Here is a 7,309-nt window from a genome sequence, read left to right on the forward strand (position 1 = left end):
CGAGATGCGCGCCTTGTACTCCTGGGATTGCTGATGGAGGCACAAGGAGACGCGGTTTAGCCCGGGCGAGTAACTGAAATGCAGATAAATTGATGACCCTGCAACACTGTATACCTATTGAAGGCTGATGGGCTCGAATGGGTTATTGAAATTTGCTATCACTCTGCTAAATAATTTAAAAAAAGCTAAACGCGCTACATGGCCTTATTTAAATCTAATAAAATCTAAAATTAGTCTCAAATTACGTAAAAAAATTTTAACAATGCTCAAAGATTAGTACCAGAAGCGCACAACGATTTTAAAATTTGATAGAAAAATTATTCTTGCTAACAAGGGTCTATTTTTTAAATCGCCATCATTTGGTGCAACATTCAGCATTTTGTACAACCGCAAGTTAAGTCTGTGTTTCACGAAGTATTTATAAATATTCCCTTACAACTGCTGTGAAAGGTTCACATGTATGACACACACTCATAACAACACACCTGCTGCTCGCAACTTAAACTGCTGGGCGTGGACAAAGGACTTTTCGACACTCAATGAAAGCAGCGGAAACTGATTGGGGCGGGTATTTAATCCGGCCCAACGTGGCGCAACTGTATCGTTTTCGTGGCTAGGAATACGACCAAAGAAAGTCATTTAGGCGAAACGAGAAGAAGACCATTGCTTTTGAATCGGCGTAGTATTGGAACAGTGCGATGTACAAAATTGCCTGTTGCGGATGTCTTTTTAAACGCGAAAGTCAACGAAACACGAATTCAAACAACATGCTTTTACTTCATCCTGTTTTAACTTCAACAATAATTCTACAGTAGCCATCAGTGTTGCTTATTTTACGTTTTAAATTTTAGTAGTGTAAAATGCGCTTTTCAAAAAGTAGACATATAAACGTCACATATATGTTGCTATTAATGTATGAAAAAGGGCAATTACTGCAATGTTACTCTTCAATTTCCCTAAGGTAAACCTAAATTCCTAATCAAATGCTTAAAAAGGCAGTGTGTAAAACACTAGCATAATGTGAAAAACATTCTTACTTAAAACGTACATACATAGACCCAAGTAGCACACATCTAAAAAAAAATAGCATGGCAGTAAATAACAAAGCGTGCCGTTCGTCGGCCAATTACAAATCGAGCGCCGTAAACCTATTTTTATTTTTTGTGACAAGGGCAATTTGATGTATCGTTAAACGAAGCAAGCGTGTGTTGATTTAATGCAGCGCACAGACGAAGTAGCTGGAGATCAGTGAGACGAACACATGCATTGAGACGTTGTAGCTCAACAGGTTAGTAAATGATTGATGTTCATTGTGCACACACACAAAGCGGAGCTAGACCTCGGCCTATTACGACATGCTGAAAAACGAGGCGAGCGATCTTATTTTAATTAGCTGCACCGTAATGGCGCTCAAGAGATTCACGCGCGACAAATTAAGATATGTACAATAAATACAGATTAGGATAAGCGCGCGATAATTGGCGCATTCTACGCGGATAAACGTTCAGGAATTACGACGATTTTATTGCTCACAGATTGTCACTAGAAACAACCGTTAGTGAGATATACCAACTCTAACCCAGGTTTTTCAAACCGGGCCCAAGGCAAACTTAGAGGGGCACGAAGCGGGCCTCCGAGGCAATAATAATATAATATTTTCTTTATTTGCTAATGAAACTCAAATTTGGGTTTCATTACGACTAAAAACACCTTCTTTGTGACGTTCTGAGACGTGTCTTTTCTGAAACGTGGGTAGTGGTGAACAAAATGCTAAGAGCCCGTGGAAGAGAGCCACCACTTATAATAGGTTGACAACCACTGACTAAAGCTTTAAATCTGTTTTTTTTTTCAGGTCTACCACTTTTTTAGTTTGCACTGCACCTAGCAGAATACCACTAAAGCAATGTAATTTCAAAGATGTCCTACGCTTGTCTAATCTAGTCATCAGCCCACTACGACAGCACAATTGCGGCCTTGTAAAAATAAACAGCCACTCGTTGTTCGATTGCCAGTGCGTCTATCAATATTTAGGTGGACAGTGTCAGCTTTCCGCGTCAAATCGTTTAACAAAACTAAATAGTTTGACCGTCGGTCACTGGCGTATGTTTCTGCTACTGGCCTACCATACATTTACAGCACATCAACCCTTATTTTACAAGTCCGTTTTTTGTTACGACCTGCAACCCTTAATTTCTTATAACGTAGGAAGGCCAGCACGCACTATCACAACGTAAAGCAAATAGGTAGCCAGCCTCGTTCGAATAAGCAAAGTGACAATCGCCCACGAAAAACTGCGAACAATACACGCAGCGTGGCTGAAAAATAAGAGTCCGGGTCAGAATAAATGATTAACCAGAATCCATCGAGGCTAAGCAGCTCCAGGTTGTGATAAAGCGTCCAGCTAGTGTCAATGCGACGCGTTCGGGCCAGGGCGTCGGTTGGCCAAGTGCAAATATTGCCAAAGGCGGGCAATAAATTAACAATTAACTTTGATATGTAACGGGAAGATGACGACACCCTTTGCCGTCTTCAAATACGCTTTCTTCAAAAAATGTTTGAAGATTTTAAATTAGCATGCTTGTGATTAACGGTCAACAACAAATCAAGTTGCTTCTGCAAATAAAACAGTTCATTCACGAGAAATATAGAAACAACAACTCCTTTCAAAAAGGGTTATTCCCTGGTGCATAAATCTGTGGTTGTGAGGTTATACGTTTCGTAATTCATCATTTATGGTCTACTACGCTTGTGACAAATTTAGATTAAGTGTCTGGCTTATGGCGTAACGTAGCTGTAAAATTAAATAACATGTAAAGTTGTGTGCGTTTTAGTAGATAAATTTGAATTGCAACATTGAACAAAACAAGCTGCAAATGGGTAAATCTGTAAAGTGCAACTACTGCGTCAATAGATTAACAACCGGTCAATATCGCCATCGCTTTTATATTAAGTGTTGTATAAGAGTGTTGGTCCGGGTTTGAGAAAGGTCGTCAACGTGGACAAACGTACACTCCACATCGATTTACTCTAATACAATGCGCGGTTCAATACAAATCCGCTCGCTTGAAAGCAACGCGACAGTTGCGTCGCGCTCGAGTCGCGTGCGCGCCCGAATAGGGTTATTCAGGTGCACTCGAAACGAGCTTTCACAGCACACACACATCAGGGATCAAAACAGCGCCACCTATCGAGCGATGGGCGTGTCAGCCCCGGACAAATCGTAACTTGGAACACACTACTCGTTCGCACAGTGCGTTTAGGGGCGCTGGAGTGCCATCGCTGAGCGTTGGAGCCAAGGGGCAGAGTCAAGTGCGCGACAAGTGACATTCGACAGAGGTCGAAGCCTCTCTTTCTCACTCTCCACCGAGCAACAAACCGGCCGGCTGCTCGCGCCGAGTCGGTAGCGTGATAACGCCGTGTTCGTCGAGGATTTTGCTGAGCCATGCATGCAGCAGGCCTAATCAAATAGCTGGTAACAGGGCTCGAAACGTATTGTTTGGCAACGGGTAACATTGAATTATTGAATGCAATGAATCTGATGTTTAACCAATTCCTCATCGAGCCTCCCAACGGGTAAACAGTAACATTTGTTTACTGTAAAAGTTGCAAGTTTTTCTAAATGTTTTGTAGAGAGTGTTCCAGCCTCTAAATTTTGGTTGTGATTTGTGACTGGTTAGCCGTAGTTAAGCACATGTTAAAATGTTGGTGGAAACATGTGAGCTTTTTAGTTAACAAAAAAATAATTCATAATATTTGTTCCTGTAAAATGGTTGATATTCATCTGACTTCCACGTTGATCAGATTTTATGAGTCAACGTTAGCCTCACTCCACGTGAAACAACCCGTCAGAATGCTACCTGTGCGGCGCTGCGCTTTGGCAACGTATCATCTACTAGTTTGTTCGTGCTATACAGCCACAGGGTTACAGATCATAGCGTGTGTCCATGTTCTGAGAGACTGACACATTTTTTCAAATTTTTGATGAGAGATTTAAACGATGGTGCTTTATGGAGATGCGATCTTCACTTAAGAGAAATAAAGATATGGCAATTTGCACGAGCAAGACTTGGAAATGCCAAAAATCAAATAAATAATAAACACGATGGACGCCATAAAATTGAATGAAATATTATTTATTATAATATATTGCAACATTCCTATTATGCAATCACCCATACAGTGTATTGATGACCTGAAGTAGTATGAACATATGGCAATTTTGTAGTAATTGTAACAAGTTGATCAAAATGCTAACTGTCCCTAAATTGAAGACGAACTTACTTAAGGCAATTCAGATGCCCTTGTGAAATCAATGAAATATTAATATGCAAGTAACCACAGAGCGGACTGGTATTCTTCTGCTGGATAGCTTAACTCTACAAAAACAACATTCCGCGCTACAATTCCAGAAGGTTTTAATCATTTCCTTGTATAAAAAAATATGTTTCGGTCTACAAAGGCTAGAACAGTCACGTGTCATCGTTTTATTGTCAGTCATAACTCATAAACGTACCAAATGCAGATTGAATGGCAATGTAAAATATTGTTGAACACATGCCAGCAATGTTTAGTCTGTTACAACGTCAACAGATCCTAATAGGCAATTAACTAAAACACCATCTTTCAAGTAAGTACAATAGTACATATATCGTCCAGCCAAGGAAACATTTTCATTCACACTAGTCGACAACAAACTAGTTCACATTTCACCGAAAATAAAAAAGTGTTTGGTCTTAGTCATGATCTTTTTTGTTAACTTTATCACCTACCTCTTAAAATTAATGGCGGCAATCTTGTGTTATTTGACAGTGCCGTATTTCATATATAAAAAACAAAAAAAAAGTATTCAGTTAGAAAAAGCAAAAAAAAAACGGAGAATATAATCCATGTGCTTGGAATGTCCCACAGTCTAACCGCACATTACAAAATCTGGACCCTGTATGTTGCACGTATAGTTACGTCCATAGAATAGATCGCATGTCGTATTATTTTGCTTTGACGAGGCACGTATTGGGCAAAATGCAAGACTCAAAATATCGATGTCTCTACGGCAATCCGAATTTCGTGGTTGACAACGATATAACCAGAAAGCCTTCCTAAAGGTTAAAACATATCTATCGCACCTGCAAGGGCCTTGATGCGGGTTTGCTCGAACTGCCGCGCTGAGCTATTGTCGAGGTCTGCTTCCTCGTCCTCGTATTCTGGTTTGTCCCATCTCTTGTCGATGTACTCCTCCATGTCGTACTTTAGGTCTTCGTTGCCGTTGTCGGTCGTCGCCCGTTGGTTTTGAGAACTTGAAAAAATATTTTTTTTGGTTATTTAGGGCAGAATTTGCAAGTAGATTTTTTATAAATTTTCGGAAATGATATCAGTGAACAAAATTTCCTTGGGAAGTAGCCTATTTCGTTGAGAAGTAGCCTATTTCATTAAGAAGTGTTTTAAATTTTCTTGAAAAATTACGATTTTTTTTAGTATATCCAGACGCTAAAAGTTTTTGTGTTGTACGGTTGATCATAAAATACAATTTCTTTGAAAGTATTTTGCAGTTATAGAATTAAGGTTTAAAATATCTATTTCTAAAATGTCATAAATAATTTTACATCAACTAAAGAAATCACAACTAAAGAAATAATATCGCAAATCGCTACTAAAGAAGCAAGACTTATACATAAACCATTACGTTTTAAGCCGATTAGTGATTCTAAGACAATAAGAAGAGGGGAATTAAGAAAGCACATCCGTTTATCTTACAGAGATAAGTACTAAAGTACATTGTGCGAAGGATATGGCCGACATTGACGCAGTTGAATCGAAAGATGAGCTGCAATTGCCCATGCACTCTCTATCAAGGGGTTATTGTCAACTTTGATAACTATTTAAATAAAATTCCATTTTTTTAACTAAGGCTGATTACCATTTTCTGAGAACAACAATTATAGTTGAATGTGCTTAATCGTATTTTTTGTTGAGCTACCTTCTGATTTTTTTTTGTTGTTGTTGAAACTACCTTCTGAAAAAGATATAACGCATATTTTTGTGAAAAAAACGTATAGTTGTTGTTTGGAGTCAAAACTAGTACAATTTTAATCCTGATACAACAATAAACTTACCGAGGCGCACAGCCTATATAATGCACGTAGCCCGAGGCTGGCTATTAGAGATGTAGAACTTACTGTTATACCAATGGCTGTCACACTTGCTACAGTTATAACGCTCCCTTCCACGGCGGGAAACTTGTGTCTGTACCAAACAAGTAAACGACTTGCCAACTATTGGAAAAGGGCTTTTATTGTGAAGTGACGAAAACCGAGACAGTGTTGTTTCATTCCAATACAAGACGGTTTCGGAGTGAAGCAAAGACACGGTTTCGTGGCATGTTTAATAATACAAGGAACCGTTGGTCGAGATTAGCTTAGGCCAGTGAATTTTTTCTATATTACAACTAAAAAAAATTCGTTATCCAGAATTTTTCCTAAATCACTGAATGCACACTAAACTTTTTTAAACAAATAAATGCTTTAAATAGTCACAAAATAGATTAGTCGAGTTACCATTAGCAACACCATTTTGGCATCTGTGCAAATATTTATAACCCAAAATGAATGTTTTACCTTTATTAACGGCTCTTTAAAATTTAGGCCAATAAAAAAGAAAAACATATCTCATTGTATCCTAAGTTTTCTTTTCCAAATAACTTGTTTTCAAACACAAGCCATAAACCAATATCGAAATTGGTTCTGATTTAGAAGCTTATGCACCCCCAGAAAAAACAAAAATTACACCTCGTACTACTGCATCTGTTTCTACATATGTGCAGCGATAAAAGCTGCGGTTCCACTTGAAATTGGGAAGGCGCGCAGTCGCATGTTTCAGTAGAGCACCGTTCAACACGAATAAGCACTCGACGGTGCGGCACAATATGCACTTACGTGGGGGCGTTCGACGCCGAGTTGATCTCGAACTTTCTGCCTTGCTGAAGCTCGCTGGCCATCGCCATTGAAGAAGGGCTTGCCTGTGATCCCGGAGAAACGAGGTTGTTTAGTTCGTCCCTGGGCTCTTGCGCCCTGTTATTGTTATCGTTGTAAGCCGGTCGGTTGCTGTTGCTATCTTCGACAAGCTGCTGGTTGTCAACTAGTCCGTGGTGAAACTGCGGGAGACAAAGGAGACCTTGCAAAACGCTGGTAGTTTTATAACTTGTACGATTCACACACAACGATGACCCCCGCCCTTTTACACCATGTTAACACGGTGAAAGCATCTCGCGGTGGAGTGACACAGTTGAGCGAATATGGTAAATCAATAAAAACGT

The sequence above is a fragment of the Ascidiella aspersa genome, chromosome 3, assembly GCF_963924565.1.
Source record: "Ascidiella aspersa chromosome 3, kaAscAspe10.2, whole genome shotgun sequence".
NCBI classification, from domain to species: domain Eukaryota; kingdom Metazoa; phylum Chordata; class Ascidiacea; order Phlebobranchia; family Ascidiidae; genus Ascidiella; species Ascidiella aspersa.